We start from the raw sequence: 19,536 nt of genomic DNA on the forward strand, positions 1-19,536 counted from the left end.
CACACAATACATTTTGATAAAAAATTTAAATATTTAAAAATTTTTAAAAATTAACAATTAAAAAATGAATAAAATTTCAAAATAAAATATTTCCACCTGCTCCTTGGTCTAAGAGGTCATTTGAGGCAAATGGTGAAATTTCTTAAATCTGGGTCCTGGAAAACTACCTCATTGAACACAAGAATATTCTATTTCATAGTGAGAAATGGAGTCAGTAGTTGTATGCTACAGACCCTTGGCCCTTCCCTCTACTGTCTGGCTCTACCCTCCCAACAGGGGAAAGCTTACCCACCCTACACTACAGGGACAACCCCTTAACTGACCAGACCCTCTGAGGTTCTGTATTTATATCTTTTGACACATCTGTTGCTGACAATCTTTCTCGGGCTTGAATAAGATGAAGAGATTCTCTCTCTGCTACTTGAGATTATACACATAATACCCACATTTATTTTTTTTATGTATTTATTGCACACCAGAAATGGAGCTTTCCTCATGCTCTTGCTTTCTGAAGTTGCTTACATGCTTTCACATGCTTCCTGGAGACTGTGAATCAAAGGATTCGTTTTCAGAAATGCAACTGTCTACTTATTGGAATAATTTTCAGAAATGTAACTGTCTACTTATTGGAATAATTAACACTAAGTGCCTTGACACACATCCCCCAATCCCAATGCTTTAACACAAGAAAGCTTTGCTTCTTTCAATCCCAACCTAACAGTTAATAGAGTTTGAAGTGACGACTAGGGACATCAGGCTGCTTTCCTCTGGCTTCAGAATTGATGTGATGTCACTCGAGCAGCAGAAACAGAGGAGCACTGTGAGAATCACTCAATTATCTCAATCTAGGAATGATGTGTCAGCTCCACTCTACTGTAATTGGCCAGAACAAATCACATGACCCTATGTAAGCTCAATGGATCTTGGAAGTACAGTTGGCCTCCAGATCGAATGGTCTCCATCTTCGCATGCAACAAGGAGGGACCCCAAAATGCTTGAGGGGGAGAGTTGCATTATTGCTGACCTCTGCTACATAGTTGGGTCTATGGTGGGTGTGTCCAAACTGAGTATGGGGAGAAATGTTTTGCTTGTAATTACTCTCTAAACATTACAAGGTGCCAACTATTTATAGGGTACTTCTATCACATCAGGTGTTATATATCATCTAGAGATGACCTCATGTAGTTAGTATCCAATTTTCTTCCATGTGTCATCTTCAAAATTCACAATCAAGAACTATGCAATCAAGTTACAAAAAATATCATTCAAACAAATTCTCATACCATTTTAAGTAAGTTTATAATTTTGTGGTGGGCTGCAATCTTAGCTATCTTGGGGTACACGTAAGTAGGTATTTTTAGCTTCTTGATAGTCTAAAATAATTTCAAAATAAAAAGACTTTTAAATAACTAATTTTTGTTGTGTGTTCCATGTATCCACACTGCAGAGAACTTTGTATCTAGCAACACATTAAATCCCTAGATCTTTAGGGATTTAACAGGTGAAGAAACCAAGTTTCAGAAAAATGAAGAAATGTGGGCCAGGACACCGCTGCTAAGTGGATAACATAATAGTCACACCCGGAAATCCCAGTTCCAGAGACCTTGATCTTAACAAGAAGTATTTGTTTATTTGTTTGTTTGTTTGTTTATAGACAGACTCTGACCATAAACTAAGACTGGACACAAACTGTTATTAATCCTCCTGTCTCGGCCTTTTGAGTGCTGGGATTTGTATACGACCAAGCCTGGAATAAAGTAATGTTTTGGTTTGTTTGTTTGACTCAGAAGCAGTCAAATAGAGGGAAAGAAAGACATTACAAAATGCTGGAGTGAACAAACCAGGGCATGCAAAAAGCTGGGAAGCAATCATTCTAGCACATTCTGCATCTGTCAGTCCCACAGGAAAGCCACAGAGTGCATGCATGCTGATCAGCAACCTGCAGTTCTGAAAGGCAGAAGAGCGCTGACAGAGGTAAGGACCATTTCAAAGGGATGCTTGCAGCTTCTCTTTGAATAGGTCAGAGTAATTGGGGCTATTTAATCAAGTCAGGAAGGATTGTAATTGCCACCTTTTGTGACAGCTTTTGAGAGCATGTCCAGAGGATATAGGACAAGTGACAGAAACTGGATTGAAAAAGTAGAGTTTAGTTTGACATTAAAAAGTGTTTTTATAACCTTCTAAGCAAGAATAAAACTGGGACACATTACACTTTTCTTTCTTTCTTTTTTTTTTTTTTTTTTTTTTTTTTGGTTTTTCAAGACAAGGTTTCTCTGTGTCTCCCTGGCTGTCCTGGAACATTCTGTGTAGACCAGGCTGGCCTTAAACTTAGAGATCCACTGGCCTCTGCCTCCTGAGTGCTGAGATGAAAGGAATGTTCACTGCCTGGCTTATATTCTTCCTTTTGAGATAATAAAAAGGAAAAACAGAGTCAGGGGTGGACACAGAACCAGGGCTGGGCACTGGGAATGAAGCCTGCCATGAGTAAGGTCCTTAGTTTGATTCCCATCACTAAAAGAAAAAAAGCCAAGAGTGAAATTAAACCAGCAGGGAAGGCACGGCACAAGCCAGCACATGACTAGGCCCCACGTGAGGTGCTTCATGTGTGTTAGCTGCTCCATCCCTGTAGCTAAACGTACAGCAGATGTGGTCATTCTCATCTCACACTTAAGGAGCGTGAGATGAGGCCTACCTAAGGCAACCCAGTCACCCACCATGGAACAGGTTCAAACCTCTGTTGTCTGCCTTTACCTCTCAGACCTTTTCACTATAAAAATTATAGAGTAAAGGGTTTGCAGAGGCCCCTGCCTCCTCGCATCAGACCAGATCAAATAATCAAATACACTCCCTTCTAGTTGGAGACATATCAGTCCCTGCCAACGTTATTAACAGATTTGACACCAGCTCCTGCCCTCATCTCCATTAGGCCATTCTAAAGGGAACTCCGTTTGGTCCAGCAAGTTCACCTTTCTTTCTACTGTATCATCCTCCCTTGAACATCCCTGAAGGGGATGACAAATGCAATTAGAAGAAACCAAAGAGGAAGAGGAAGGTCAGGGCTCCCTTCTTCTAGAGAGCAACACTGAGTTGCCCAGCAACCCAGGTATAAAGTAGACATTGAGTAAGAGTGAAAGAAGACTTGGGCTGCTGAACAGCCCAGCCCCTGGAGATTTCAAAAACCAAAGCAGACCAGTACAGAGAAAGCCACGAAACAGTGAATATACCAGTGGGAAGGAAGGGCTCTTCCCACCCAGGCCAACAGGCTCCAAAAGAGGACACTGGCTCCCAGACTAAGCTTTGCAGACAGTTATAGATAATGGTGGTTAAAACACCAGGAAAGGGATATCACCAAAGTTCTCCAAGTGGGGTATCTAATGAAATTGTATTTGTGGCAACTAAAATTGGGTCATATGACTTTGCTAAATGTTTAAGTGAAAAATAGACTTTTCTAGACATGTAGGTTTATGAAAAACTGAGCAGAAACAACAAAGCTTTCATAAAGTCCCAAGCACCTCCCCTGGGTTTCATTACTATTCATATTTCCCATTGGCTTAGGACATTCATTACAACTGGCAGGCCGATGTCAAGTCATTCGAATTCACAAAGCCCACACTCTAATCTGGACTCTTTGTAGCAGACGCATGCGCTCTGAGCAAAGGGCGTGTCCCCATGATGCCTGCCAGTGTCACTGCCCGACAACTGCCCTGTGCTTCCCACAGCCATCCCTCTTACCGCCAAATGTTTTAGTCCCAATAGTTTTGTTTTCCTATTCCCATTCAGTCAGAATCACACAGTAAGTAGCTTTTCAGGCTGATCTCTTTCATTTATATTTTTTTAAGTTTCTTCTATATCTTCTTATGGCTTCATAGTTCTTTCTCTCATAGAAATTCGTTCCCAAAGAGCAGTTTTAAGTTGTTAGAGACATTGAGTAGAAAGCATGGAATATTCACTTGTCCCTTCTCTTCACACATATTCACCCAGTGGTTATATCTTTCATTAGTGTGGTATACTTTTTTTTACAGTGGATATATCAATATTGATATGTTGCTATTTTAAATGTGTATAGCTTATTTCAGGGTCAATGGGATTTGGCAAATATAGGATTACAGGTTTAATTCATTACTATCTAATATTCCACTGAGGGAGGATGTCACTACTTGTGTATCCCTTCTCATACTAAAGGACATTTTGAATGTCCCCCATATTGATAATTATGAATTATGTGCAAGCTATGAATTATATGCAAGCTTGGGGGTAGTCATATCATTAACATGTTTGTATAAATATCAAGGATCACAGTTACTGTTTGAGACTATGTTTGGTTTTGTAAGAAACTGACAAATAAGGAAGGGATAGCAATACATGCCTGTAATCCCAGCACATAGAAGTAGAGACAGGAGAACCAAGACTTGATGTCATCCTTGGCTATATAGCAAGTTCAAGTCCAGCCTGGGTTATATGAGACCTTATTTCAAAAAAAGGAAAGGAAGGAAGGAAGGAAGGAAGGAAGGAAGGAAGGAAGGAAGGAAGGAAGGAAGGAAGGAAGGAAGATGGGAAGAAGAGAGAAAGGGAGGGAGGGAAGGAAGGAGAGAGGGAGGGAGGGAGGGAGGGAGGGAGGGAGGGAGGGAGGGAGGGAGCAAGCGAGTCAGCGAGAGCAGAGGAGAGACAGATTACATTCGAAGCAGCTGTACCACTTTCCATCACCCCCAGCTGTGAACACGGATATGGGGCACATCCTGCCCCATATCCACGAAGAACTTGACATTGTCAGTACTTAGATTTCTGCCATAGGGTTATAGTGGTATCTTGTTTTAAATAAGTGTATCTTTCCTAAAGCATACTAGTTCGACTGTCCAAAGACAGTCTTTTAAATTCATCCCATAATCATTATTCTTGGAAACCCCATCTCTGACAAAAGAGCAAACTTATTTAAATCCATTAATTCACAGTGCTAAAGGCAGGGCGGGTGTTATATTATACCTGAAGCATGGGGAGCTTCAGAGTGCCAGATCAAGTTTGTCCTTCCATGCCTGGCACACTAAAGAGCTTTCAGTGGCAGCAGACACCTAAGGCACAGAGATTAAAAACTAGCTTCACTAGGCACTTGCATTGACACTTCTGGATTGGACTTTGTTTTACAAGCTCTACTCGGCTTTAAACAAGCATTTGTGGGCACCCTAAATTAGTTCACGCTATTCTAGGACACAAAGAGATGTGGAATGGGGCCGTGTGGAGGGGTGGGGGTGGGTCTGGGTTTTCCTTCCCATCCTGCCATATCCAGATCCTAACACTTTTTTTTTTTAATTGGAGAAACAGGATAATGGGAAGAACATTTTTGCTATGTATTACCACACCTGCTGTGGTTTAATTTTTCAAATAGTAATGTTTTCTTAGTGGTTCTCAGGGCTACATTTCACGCCTGCATGTTTACGTGGTGGTTTTGATGTTCATTAACTCCATAAAGATTTAGGCAATAACGTGAAAAAAAAAAAAGGTTCTTGAAAAGCAGCCATTCCATTTGACATTTTTCTTAAATGTGAACTTTCCATCGTTATGACTTCATGTCTGTGAGACTTAACATAATCAAAAGTCACATAACACATCTACCCTGAAAAGAATACTGGCAAAGTTCTTGCCATTGTAAATGGCCTGTTTTATGTGCCCGTTCTTAACAGGCAAAAATCAAACCCTATAAAGCAAATCTTTCTCCTCGACTGCATATCTGCTGTTTATGACAGCTCCCCGAAAGGCTTTGGAAGTGGTCCATAATTAGGTGGCAAAGATGCCTGAAAGCTTTTCCAAACCGAATGGCAAAGCAAACGCAAAAGAGCGCCAGGCAGAAATAAGCATAGCATTTGGAATAGCTTCTCTTTGGTTCTGATGGCTGCATTGTGTGGAGTACCCTCCAGTGCTTCTGTTTTTAACCTCAAATGCATCTAGGCATTCCTGTATGTCACACTGAAACTTCCTTCGGTGTAAGAAGCTTCCAGCAAAACAGAGCACTCAAGCCTCCCCAGCACTAAGGGAATCCTCACCCCTGTTATTCAAAGATCCATGCAGAGTGATGTTTGCTCTGCTGGGGCCTTCTTAAAAAGGAGCTGGAGACTGAGAAAACAAAAAAGAAAAAAAATAGTCTCAATCTTCACCAAAGATATAAAGTTGTATAATGTTCTGTCAGGCGCTGAATGGTGTCCCTGAAAAAAGCAAGAACACTTGTACATCAATGTTGACGGCAGCACGACCCACGACCGTTAACATACAGAACCAAACTACGTGTCCATCAACAAAGGACCAGATAAGGGATAAAGCATGAAGAAGAATGAAGCATGTCATTTGTGGGAAAATGGATGGAACTACAGGTAACCACACAGAGTAACTAAGTCAGTCTCGAAAGATCATTTGTGGATCCTAGAGTTTATAGATACAACCAGACGAGACTGCCTAGGGGCGCAAAGAGGAGCAGGAAGGTCCAAGGAAGAGAGGGGAGCCAGATTTGGGGGTAGATTGTTTCAAATATGTGTGTGTGTGTCTGTGTGTGTATCCTTATGTAATTCTGTATAATAAAGTAAAATCTTTTTATAAAGGGACATATGTTGAAATCCCAATCTCTGGTATCCCAGAATAAGACCTTATAGGAAATAAAGATGGTTACAGATGTAATTAGCCAATATGAAGCCATACTGCAGAAGGGTCCCTTAAACTTTCATAGTTGGTACCCTCATAAGTTATTAGTCAGCTTTCCATTCTGTAACAAAATACATAAGACTTATAAAAAGGAAAGGTAGTTCGTAGGTTTGGAGGTTTCAGCACCCCTATAGTCTCTGCCCCAATCAAAGGAAGGCTGAGAACCCACAGCCACCACCTGGAGCTAGAAAAACAAATGGTTTTGCCCTGTAGTTTACAAATGGCCCATTTTCACCTTTCAGACTTTCTCAGGTCTAAGACATCTAATGTTCACATCCATGTGATAATACACTCTTACACTTATTTACTGTTTGTGTGTTCATAATGCGTGTGATTGCTCATGTGTCAAGGCCCATGAGTCAAGGTCAGAGGACAACCTGAGAGCGTTGGTTCTCTCCTTCCATTTTGCAGGACCTAGGAGCTGAACTCGGGTTGTTGGTGTTGGAGGGAGATTCCTTCACCCACTGAGCCATCCCACTGGCTGAAAACAACACACCTTTATTATTTAATCCTCTCAGGTTGTGGCAATCGCTGTAGTGGTCTTAGAAAATAGGTGCTGGAGTTGGAGTTTGGCATCCTGTTACTGAACAAACTCTAAGTGGGTTTTCTCCTCCCTAGGATGGGGACCCAGTAAGTCATACTCAGGGAACAGCGTCCTGCCCAGACACAGGGAGGACACCTTCCTGTTTGTCCCTACACTTCCCTGGGCAGAAGCACAGCCTCTAGGGATATTGCCCAAAGCTCTACAGATATAAGACCATGACCCGTGGGTGCCCCTTCAGGAAATAGAAATGCTTATTTTTTTATCTCATTTTTAATGACTACAAAAATGATCCAGGACATTTATGATTTCACTTAAAATTAAAATATGCATTTGATGCTTTATGTCCTATTTATTATCCCTAAAACGACTTTGTTATTTATGTCTGTATGAAACAGCTTTGAGTTGACATTTGTGGCTGAATCAGTCCATTTCTACAAGTTCGCACTTGAAGCCTTGACTCCTAGTGGGATGGAATGAGGACCTCGGGGATGCAGGCAGCTTCAGTGAGGTCCTGAGGGTGGAGTTCCCACGAAGGGATCAGAGCCTTTGTGAGGAGAGACATCACAGGGTTTGTTCTTTGTTCCAGCCGTGTGAGGACACAAAGAGGGAACCTCCATATGTGGTCCTCAAGGGAGCCCTCACCCAGACTTTCATCTCACTCCACATTTTTATCTAGAACAGTGTTTTCTCAGCCTTCCTAATGCCGCACCCCTTAATCTAGTCCCTGATGTTTATGGTGGTGACCCCCAAACATAAAATTATTTTTGTGCTACTTCATAACTGTAATTTTTCTACTGTTATGAGTCATAATGTAAATATTTTTAAAGATGCATGTTTGTCAAAGGGGTCGTAACCCACAGGTTGAGAACTGCTGATCTAGAGCCTCCAGAGCTATGAAGAAATGAATGCTCATTGTTTACGTTACCTAATGTATAGTATTTTGTTTGGGCTGACTAGAACAACCATCATATGTAAATAAAGGAATTTACATATGCAATTTAATGACAGGGCTATTGGTCATCATCTGCATAAGGACTTGACTCTCTGGAAGCTAAATGTTTCAAGTTCCACAAACGTTTACATGATTACATTTGCGTGAAGTAGCTGTGCTCTTTTGCATTCAATAATAAATAAAATCAGTTCACTTCACATTTCATGGCAATGTGATTTCTCCTGTGCCTGGCTGCCTGAAAATTGGCAACAGGAGAGGAGGGTAAAGAGTCCTCTTGTCTTCTGCTGCTGGGAAAGGCAAGGGGCTATCACTGAGCCCCTGCCTGAGCCCCAAGGTTGTTCATGCCTTTGTAAAGCCTGCTGGAGTCAGTGGCAGGGTTGCTTCTCTGCTCAGCTTCCCCGGTGCCCATTTTCACCTCTAATACCTCCAGATGTTCCTACTGCTGCCAGCTCTGATCTCAAGTTCTACTGTGTCCGGAGGAAATCAGCACATCTGGCATGCCCCACAATGTGCAAGTTACCTGGGGTTGGAGGGAAGCGCGGTGGAGCGGAGGATCTAGGTTGCTCCCTTCCCCCTTCTTTGTCATGTCCTCTGATCCTTGGTACCACCAGGTAGACAAAACTCCTACCTGCACAGCTGCAAGACTCTCTGGAACCATCTTGACCACCTTGATACATTGGGGTTACTTCAAAGAGAAGGGCTGATCTCTAAGTTCTGTGTTCCTCTATGTCTGAAAGCATGGATAGGTCCTATATGACCCAACTAGTGTGTGCACATGTATATGTATGTATGTCCAGGTGTGTCTTCCTCAGTCACTCTCCCCCTTTTGTTTTGAGACATGATGTCTCATTGGCCTGGAGTTCTTCAATTCAGTTAGGCTAGTCATCAAGCCAGCTCCAGAATCCTCCTGTGTGACTCCCCAGCACTGTGATTACGGGTACCTGCTGCCCACATGGCTTTTCTCCTGGATTCTGCAAACTAAACTCCATAGGTTTGTGCAGCAAGAACTTTACCACCTGAGCCATCTCCCAGCCCGCGGTTTACAGGTTTTATACACTTGGTTTTGTTCTCCCCAAAGTCACAACCGCAGCATCTGAAGTTTGCTTATGTTACATCCACACAGACGATAGAGGCATCCTCACCTGGAGAACTTGGCAGAATTCTTCTAGAATTCTCTATTGAATATATGTAACTAGAGTCTCTCTCTTCAGAGTTGTCTACAGTCCTTCCTTGATTATGAAATGCTTTGTGGCCATGCTGTCATCAGCTAATCCGAGTCCTGGGAGCAACATTCCCAGTGTGCCGTCCGTTACGGAGAGCAATGACTTCTCAGCGCCTGCCATCTGCTCTCAAAGCATTCAGCGGAATGTTCTTCCCTGAAAACTCATTTTCCAGGTCAACAGATAAACCAAACCACCTCCTTTTCCACTCAACAATCTTCCATGGATCCATTTAGAGTTAGCGATTTTAGTACTTTACTAATAGCAGCGATTGTTCTTTTTTATTTACCATATGAAGTTGATAGGACTCTTCTTTTATGGCTTTTCTCTCTAGTCTATGATAATGTTCCTTTTTTGCATGATAATGTCATAAGCCTCATTTTCCCTTCTGTTAGGTCTTGATTATTCCCCCACAGGCTGATACTTAAAATAAAAGCATTTAAAACTTTATGTTAGCATAACACTTTATGTGATTGTATGCATAGAAGGGAAAATAAGCCTACAGACACTGTTAATATTATCACACACACACACATTAAGTCTAATGCAGCTTATCCAGATAGCAGCATCCCTTTAAGGGCTGATCTATATAGTAAAACTGAATTTTGGTTTTTAAAAGGTAAAATAAATAAGAGGATGGGAAATTTAGCTTATCACTGTCAGGGCAGGACTAACTTCTAAGGGTCATTTGCATTTGACAGAAAATATAACAACCTAAGTATTACACCTACTGTATAAGAGTCAACTCTAAGCTGGACGGTGGGTGTGCATGCCTTTAATCCCAGCACTCAGGAGTCAGAAGCAGGCAGATTTCTGTGAGTTCGAGGCCAGCCTGGTCTACAAAGTGAGTTCCAGGACAGCCAGGGCTGTTACACAAAGAAACTCTGTCTCAAAAAACCAAAAAGAAGAAGGAGGAGGAGGAGGAGGAGGAGGAGGAGGAGGAGGAGGAGGAGGAGAAGAAGAAGAAGAAAAAGAAGAAGAAGAAGAAGAAGAAGAAGAAGAAGAAGAAGAAGAAGAAGAAGAAGAAGAAAAAGAAGAGAGAGTCAAGTCTAAATTAATTCTGTTATTTTTGTCTTCATTGCTTTGTCAATTACCTATAATAACTACATATTTATGAATACAAAATGATGTTTTGAGTAATGTGTATTTTGTGTACAATTTTTAAATATTTTATTTTTGAGATTATAATATAATTACATCATTTTCCCCTACCCTTCCTCCGTCTAAACCTGCCCATGTGTCTCCTGCCCCTTGCTTACTTTCAAATTCATGATTTCTTATTTCTTTAACTTTTCTTACTCAAACACACACACACACACACACACACACACACACACACACACACATGCCTTAATACATAAATACAATTTGCTCAGTCTGTATAATGGTACCTGCATGTTTTCAGAGCTGACCATTTGGTATTGGATAATCAAGTGACATGCTCTTTCCTGGGGAAGGCTATTTCTCCAGCTCTCGGTGCTCCCTAGTTGCCTGTCATTCTTTGTATAGGATTAGGATCTCATGAGCTTTCTTTCCCCTTCTACATCTGCCTGTACACTGGTGTCATCTTCCTTCAGGTCATGTTTATCCCGCCCTGTTGATGAGACTTCACAGGGGGAGCTTCCGACACTTTAGGAAACACAATCCCATAGCAAACTCCCTGATTCTCTGGCTTTTCCACTCTTTCCACTCCTTTTCCCACAGGGATCTGTGAGCTCCAGGTGTGGGAGTTGTAATGGAGTGGTAAAACTTAAGTCAATCAAAAGTGAGCAAAGACCTGAACCAAATCTCAAAAAGATCCCATTCTCATATTTATGACATCACTATTTATAGTTATTGGATGAAATCATCCCAAGGACCCACTAATGGTGAATGGTACACATATACACAATGGAAAACTACATGGCCATAAAAAAGATGACATCTTCTCACTTATAACAAGATGGACAGGCTGGAAGACATTATATTGTTATTCATGTATAACATGCCAGAAACCAGGTGCCTGATGCAGATATTAGCTAAATCCAAAAGGATGCTTATACAGCCCCTCTGCAGGCTATTAGTTTAAAACAGAAGGCAGACACTAGATAGGGTCACAGGAAGTGGCAGTAGATGGGACTCACTGGCTTCTGTCAGCTTTTAGGAGGAAGCTGGAGAAGAAGGTACAGGGAAACCTGGACAGCCAGTCTAAATTGTTAGTTCCTGGAGACCAAGAATCGTAGCATTAGGATCCAGTCCTAGCTACCCAGCTTTAGCATGCGCTGAGCCACCTGCAGGCCCCTTCCCTGGTTCTCTGTGTCCCTTCGTCCACCACACCCTTCAGGCTTCATCTAAGAAAGGCACCCGGGGATCAACTTCTGCCGGAACTGTCTCCAGGATTCCCTGGGCCTGGGCAGAAAATGGAAGCAGATAAGACCATCTGCAGAGGAGAGGACAGGGCCCCGCTCCCCTCTCAGTCCCCACCAACGCCACCTCTAACTTGTTTCTAGATTGAACCACACCTCAGACCCACCCTTCTGCTTTCTGTGCTGGAAGATTTTAAACTGGCTCATTGTCCTAATTAGTTATGGTTTTCAATAGCACAAGGAAAGTTATCAAACCACGGAGTAAATCATTGACTAGAGGAGCAGAAACAATAGAGGGGGGACAATGAAGCGGAAAGGAGTGTTGGAGCTGCAGTTGGCACGGAAATCCAAATGCACGAAAGAACTGGAACGCAGACAGCTGCAGGAGACCTATGCAAAGGCTGGTTATGTAAGGGAAAGGACAGAGAAGAAATGCTACCTGTGCAAGCCAAGAGGTGCAGGGTGAATCCATCAATCCCATTACAAAGGAGTCTAACCAAGCCTCTTGGAAGATAGTGTGTAAATCCAACAGACTATTAACACTTCTGTGGACCACAGGCTGGCATGAGAGCACAAAAAAGACTTAGGTAACTTCCAAGGTCAGTCAAAAGCACCACTTATAATTAGACGAAAGCTTCTAATACTACAGAAGCCTTCTTCCCGTGTTTTGTGGTTCAAGCAGTAAAGAAGGCTGTTGTGGTAGTCCATTCCCTGATAAGTTCTCTATGATTCTTTATGACTCTGAAAAGGATAAATAAATGGGAGCAAATGTAAATGTTTTCCCAGCCTCTCTAAAAGAATAAAATTAAAGAGTCCCACTATCCAGTCATGAAAATGTCTTACTTAAATGAAAGCTCATTTTCACAAGGACCAACTGCTGAACTATCAATAATAACAGGCTTTCTGTCCAAGCAAATGGGAGAGCAGGAGGAAGGTGTGGCATGTTCGCCCTTGGTTAGTAGGGGCCATATTGAGACAACAGGGATAGGCATACCCAAAAGACAGGGTCTGCGGAAAACATGTTGCCTGTTTGTTTGTTTGTTTAATGGGTGTAAATTCACTCACAAATCGCCACCGAAACATTTTTCCTTTCTGATGCCATGAATTTATTGCACGGAAGCCTGTGCCAGGAAGGAGGTGGTCAAAGGGCTATTAAACCTAGGACATCACATCTGAAGCAATGTGGAGGCTGGACTGCACAAAACACCCTAGAGGCCCAGTTCCCCAGTTCCTGACCAAGCGAGAGGCTCTCTGTAGGCTCGGGAGAAGCAGTGAGCACACCTAAGTTGGGGAGCTTGGGAGATTCTCGAATCAGGAGACAAAGACTGGGAACTCTAGCCTCGGGAGTCCTTCGGCAGGCAGAAACCGAGGCTGCTGACGGCCGACCTGACAAGTGTTTCCTCCTTTCCTTCCCCCTCCAGGAAAGGGCTGCTTTACTTAAGTCTTAGGCAACACACAACTGCTTGACCCACAAAACAATGTGAAGCGTTTCCTGAATTCGCAGTGACGATATTCACGTGTGTCAGAGAGAATGCTCACAGGAACACTTACTACCAGGAATGGACTGTTAAAGTGTGATTTCAAGGGGCCTGGAGAGATGTCTCAATGGTTAAGAGCACCTATTGCTCTTGCAGAGGACCCAGGTTCCTCTCCCAGTGCCCACATGGCATTTATAACCTTCTGCAACTCCAGTTCTCGGGTACCCATTAGCCTCTTCTAACCTCTGTGGGCACATATGCATGCAGGCAGGCAAAACACTCACACACACAAAATAAATTTATCTTCAAAACAAAGTATGATTTCAAGAATGGTGCAAGGGAAATGAAGGACCAGAGTTAATCAATCCTGTCAAGATTCCATGCTGCTGCCCACGGAAGGGTTCGTGCAAATGAAGTGAGCGTTCCTGTTACACTCTATATGGCATAGACTTTTACAGGGGAAATAACTAAATGGGCCAGAATAGCTTTACAGGCTCTATTTTCTACAGGAGAAGAAACTTTCTTGTAGGTAGCATGGACAGTGATGTTTTAGGAATCTGCACAGGGCCAGTTCAGAAAGCAGGTGTCATTCAGTACTGACAACATCATGTTTATACATCACACCTCTCAAGGTAACAACAAATACACCACTTCACATCGCCATCATAGCCATTATCCCTGTGGGGATAACATCCCAGAGAAGTGGCTCTAATACCTGGACCAGTAAGTGAATGATAGAAATTGGTCTTATAAAACTGGCTTCTCCAAGCCCAAACCCAGTGCCGCTATTTTTTCTCATCCTCACCAAAGCCAGGCTATTCTAAGAAAAAAATAAATTTCCTTTTAAAAAGGAATGCTCCGTGGTTTATTAAGATCATGGAATCTGAAAATCCAGACCTTACTTTGCCTTATGTGTGTAGTCTAACATTGAACAAGTCACATAAACTTTCTGGGCGTGTGTGTGTGTGTGTGTGTGTGTGTGTGTGTGTCCGTCCGTGTGAGTACCAAAAGCCAATGTCCAATCTTCTTCAGCTGCTGTCCACCTTATTTTTTGAGACAGAGTCTCTCCACTGATTGGGTAGACTGGCTGGCTAGCTAGCACATGAGTCTGCCTACCTCCACCTCTCCCCATCACTGGGGTTACAGACATGTGCTAGCACACCAGTTTTTTACTTAGGTACTTGGGATCTGAATGTGAATCATCACTCAGAACGAACTCAGGTCCTCGTGGGTGTGGAGCAATCACTTTATCAGATGAGTTATCTTCTCAGCCCTGGGCCTCCGTTTTATTGTCTATAAAGCGGGAGTCATTGAATAATGGCGTCATTGTACAACTTGCAATAGCCAGTATCATTGTTGCGCGCCAATGTTTAGTCTTCCTCTCCTTTCCAGTACATGGAAGACCACCTCAGACCCCCTGCTGATGAATGCCCCTTCTGTTTGGTTCTAACAATGAAATAGGAACCGGTATTTGGCTTGCTACTACTAGGTCTAGACAATGAAAAGTCCACATATGGTGCTCTGTCCTCCCTATGATCTTGCCTAGACTTGAGAAACAGAGTCATGATGGGTTTGAAGCAGCCTCCAATCATCTTGTCTAGTCTGTGGAGTACAGACAGGGGAACAGTGAGGCACAGCCTGGCATATCCTGACTAATGTAATTCAAGTGTTTGGGTGAAATGAAATGCCATTATATAAGATGTCCTTGCCATGAGACCCTATCTGGAAAAACAAAAACAAATAAATAGACAAAGTTCTTGTGAAGCCACCAATTCATAAATGTTATCACTTTTATTATCATTGTGCAGTGTCCAATTAAGGTCATAATCCCAAGGTGCCAACTTGATTGTCCAGTACTTCTCTCAACAAACATGGGCTGAAGGTCCACCATGGGCAGGACGAAGTACAAGGAGCTGATGACTTAATGATAAGTCAGATGCTACAGTAACTCATATATCATCAAGATTCAAGCAATGCCCTTCAAAGGGTTGAGCTGCACTGTCTGGGAGGTCCCAGGTACAATTCTTCATTAATACATTGGGCTATGTTCTAGAGACCTGGAGAGGAATGGAATACATGTAGCAAGGAAGTAAGGTATCATAGCACCCATTAGAAGCTACCAAGACCTCTGCTCTGTCCATAGGACTCACTGGACAATGATGATGAGAGCATCATCATCATCTGCTAATGAGAACATCCAGAGGGCAGTGCACTGGAGTGAAAGAAAAAAGATGCACAAGGATGCTAGATCCTACCAATGGTATTTTAGCAAACGGATGGCTACTTAGCATCAGCACCTTACCTCACATCCTATGGAACTTGCTAGCTGTGAAATAATAGAGTAGGAAATATTTATATGTCAAGCCTACTTTATGAAATATATATACTTATATGCACTATGTACTAAAACTTTTATATTAATTGTTATTCAGTCATTATTATTTATGTTCAATAAACTGAGATTACCTTAGCAAAAAAATGTTAAGTATATCTGGAAGAAAAAAAGAAGACTCTAATGTATATGATGCATGCATGTAAATCTCCCAATTTTAAATGATCGTTTTTTCTCCTTAATTCCTAAAACTAACTTTTTCTAAATAGGAAATTCCCTAAAAACTCTTCAGAATTGAGTGACTAAAATGTTCTTTACTGAATATCCAACTGCAGCCAGACACATTCCTGATGTGACGGCTTGATTCTTGGAGACAGCCATCCTTTCATTTATTGGGTAAAATGATTACATCTGGAAAATGTACATACTTGGACTCAAAACTCAAATCAGTCCCCAGATGCATCAGAAAATCTCTATTAATTTTAAGCAGATTCCAGCAGAACTGAACAGTGAGGTGCCAACATGTTTCTCAATACTTGATCTATCAACTGTGAATCTGATTTAATCCCAGTATCTTTTCTTTAGAAGTTTTGTGGAGAAGTTCCAAATCTTTGCCAACTTGTAGGCTATCAGTTCTACTAGTTCTACTAGACAGACTCTACAAAGCCTTGTGTCCATCTTGAATAATTCTACACTTAGAGAGAGAGAGAGAGAGAGAGAGAGAGAGAGAGAGAGAGAGAGAGAGAGAGAGAGAGAGGAGCTATGAAACTTCTAGAAAATGGTTTCAATATTTCAGAAAGTAAACTTGGGGACATAAGACATAAACTTTGGATGTTTTCCTCCCATGTTATCCAAAGTGCATGAACAACCACAGTCTCTGAGACGCAGCAGAGAGACCTGCATGAAACTGCTTAGACGGTGGACCCATCCTTCAAGACTGAAATCTCAATGTGAAACAAGTGCATTTCCCTGCTTATCTCTTACATCTCCCCTCCTGTAGGCTTCTCCCAAAGGCCATGGCCCCTGTGATTGGTATTGGCTACCTAAATCTTGCCTATTTTTTCCTAAACTTTATCTTGACTCTCTCTCCAACAAGATCTTGGAAAAGTCTGCAAGATCCTTCAGGATAACCTTCAGGATACCCACAGTGAAAGCACTGTCTTCACATCCCTAAACCCCTCCCCCTCTACACACATACATATTATCCTATTCCTGGGAGCCTGGGGTTTTGTCTGATGATAACAGATGGAAGTTAATTGGATAATAGACCAGATCACAACAAGTTTTAAAAACGCTTCAGTGTAATTAAGATGATGTCTATGACACAACCCTGCTCTGGACTGGGTGCAGCAGGCAGAGTGGAAAACCACACTGAGAACCCTTCCTGTTGAGAGGCCTTCCATCTGGACAGATGCTGACTAACTGCAGTGCAGCTGCATGGGGCAGGTGATGAAAATGAGATTTTCACATGAGTCAACAGGCCCCTTCCAAATGGAAAACCTTTTTAAAGAATTGTACAATGTGTACTCAAGGCATTTTTTAAGTATATGAAAAGATCATTTTAAAATGTTGAGAAGAAAGCATAGGTAGGAAGGAACAAACCCATAGGCATTCACTCACCCATATCTTTTAAAACATTGCCTTCAACGCATTAAACAAGCAACAGCTTCCTAGACAAGATGCTGAAGAGGAGGAAAGTGAAGAGAAATGATGACTATCGTCCATTTATGACCTCCAAATGCCCTCTGCACCTATGACACTGCTCTGAGGACCCATGCCTTGAACACACTTTTCCTGAAAAGGGCTTAATAAAACCTACATTTAGTAGCACAAACCTGTAATCCCAGCACCCAAGGAGCTGAGACAGGAGGACTGTAAGTTCAAAGCCAGCCTGGGCTGGACAATGATAGCCTGTCTCGAGGGCCACAGCATCCAAGCAAAGAAAAGGACCAGAGAGTGAAATGGTTGGGGCCCTGTGCGCTGTGCAGGTTCTGTAGCACATTCTCCTCTGCGGCACTGTGCAGCCCTGTCAGAGCCTGAAAGCCATTCTGTGCGTGAGGACCACTCGCTGGCAGCATCTGCCCCACGGGCTGCTTCTGCCACATCCCTGCCTGAGCCAAGCACACTGGCCATGCCACCAGACAAAATGACTAAACTAGAGAAAACCCAGGGCCCTCCGTGGGAAAGGACAATACCTTGGTGGACAGGGAGTAAGCAGAGTTCAAGTCTGCCCCAAGTCCATGGGCTGGGTTCACACAATTCTAATAAAAAGCCCAGAGCTGTTTGTGTTTCTTTGGTTTGTTTGCTTTTATTTTGTCTTTGATTTACAGTAAGAAAAAGGAGGCAAAGGTGGTAGGGTTAAGGAATTTGACGAATTATTAAGATCCATACAAATACAATGTTTAAGGTTGAAAGAGTTTTTGAAAAAAGTCAGAAGGGGAAATCACCACCACCACCCCCCAAAAAAATTGGGAAAGCTATGATAATTAGGAGTATAAGTAGCTTGGGAGATGACTCAAAGGGAAAAGTGTTTCTAATGAAAGCATGAGGTCCAGAGTTTGACCCTAAGAATCCACTTAAAAAAAATAGGAAAGGAAAGGTTTAGAGATAGTTTAGTAGTTCATCATGAGGTCAGGAGTTTGGATCCCAGAACCAATGTAACAAGTCAGAAGTCCTGGAAACACCTGTAGCTGTAGCTTCAGCCCTGAGGAATCTGATGCCCTCTTCTGTCCTCCGAACGTGAACACGCCCACACAGGTGCCTACACACTTACTCATATACTTAGACAATACTTAGGCACACAGTAACTAAAATTTACCTTAAAATCAACAATAGGCAGAGTGGCACGTATCTCTAATCCCCAGGACTCAAGAGGCAGAAGCAGGCAGAGCCCTGGGACTTGCTGGCCAGCAAGCCTAGACAACTCAATGAGCTCCAGGTCATGAGATACTCTGTCTCCAAAAACAAGGTCAGTGGAAATTGAGGAGCATCACACACACACACACACACACACACACACGAGAGAGAGAGAGAGAGAGAGAGAGAGAGAGAGAGAGAGAGAGAGAGAGAGAGAATAAACCTAAACCAGATCAATAACACAAAGTAACAGAAAACTGAAGGAGATCTTAATACGTATAAGAAATTAGCACACAACAAAATGTTGAAAAAGTGTGTGGGAAAGAGGTGCAGAAAGGCTGAGTTAACAAGAATTTCTAGGCCAACTGATTATTTGTGGGAGGAAAATTAAGTTCAGTATTTTGTAATATTTAGAATAAATTATATTCTTAAATAATTCTAAAATTCTATTAGAGAAAACATAATTAAATATTTCTCCTCTCCCTTTGTGGGGAACAGCATTCTAAAACTATAGTATTAATACATGCACACACACATACAATATACATGAATACTTGAAAATAAATTTAATAAATTCAATTAATAAATTTTGGGGCTAGAGATGTAGCTCAGTAGTAGAGCACTTGGATAGTGTGGCTCAAGGCCCTGGACTCAGTCTTCTAAACTTACAATCATATGTTACCTATAATGTTAATATAGTAAGCATATTATTATATATTATATAGTATTTTTAAATATTAAATAAAATTAACCATTTACATGCCAACAATGACTGCTTTGAGACTGTAAGAAATACTTTTGGAGTTTGCAAATGAAGACAGCATCATTAGGTTCAGGTGATCAAATTAGCCCTGTGAGTACACAATACAGGCTCCAGCTCATCTATGAATGAAACAAAAACAGACTCATTTCCCTTCTGTAAATCATATCAAGCACACTTCCAGTGGCCTTGATTTTTGATTGAACAATTTTCCTTCAGAAAAGTCAATGTAGGGGCTGGAGAGACAGTTTGGTGGGTAAACAATAACCTGAGTGTGATTTCCTAAACACACAGAATGGTGGAATGTGGTGGAATATTATTTTAACTAAGCAAAGAAGCGTTACATTTGTTTATGCTGTGGAATG

The 19,536-nt window shown here is 42.0% G+C and overlaps 1 protein-coding gene across 1 annotated transcript in view; it reads right to left on the bottom strand.

Moving 5' to 3' along the window:
- Csgalnact1 (chondroitin sulfate N-acetylgalactosaminyltransferase 1) overlaps positions 1-19,536 on the bottom strand; it is a 331,838-nt gene that overhangs the window by 204,083 nt on the left and 108,219 nt on the right. The window lies entirely within an intron of this gene.

The sequence above is a fragment of the Peromyscus leucopus genome, chromosome 17 (assembly GCF_004664715.2).
Source record: "Peromyscus leucopus breed LL Stock chromosome 17, UCI_PerLeu_2.1, whole genome shotgun sequence".
NCBI lineage: Eukaryota > Metazoa > Chordata > Mammalia > Rodentia > Cricetidae > Peromyscus > Peromyscus leucopus.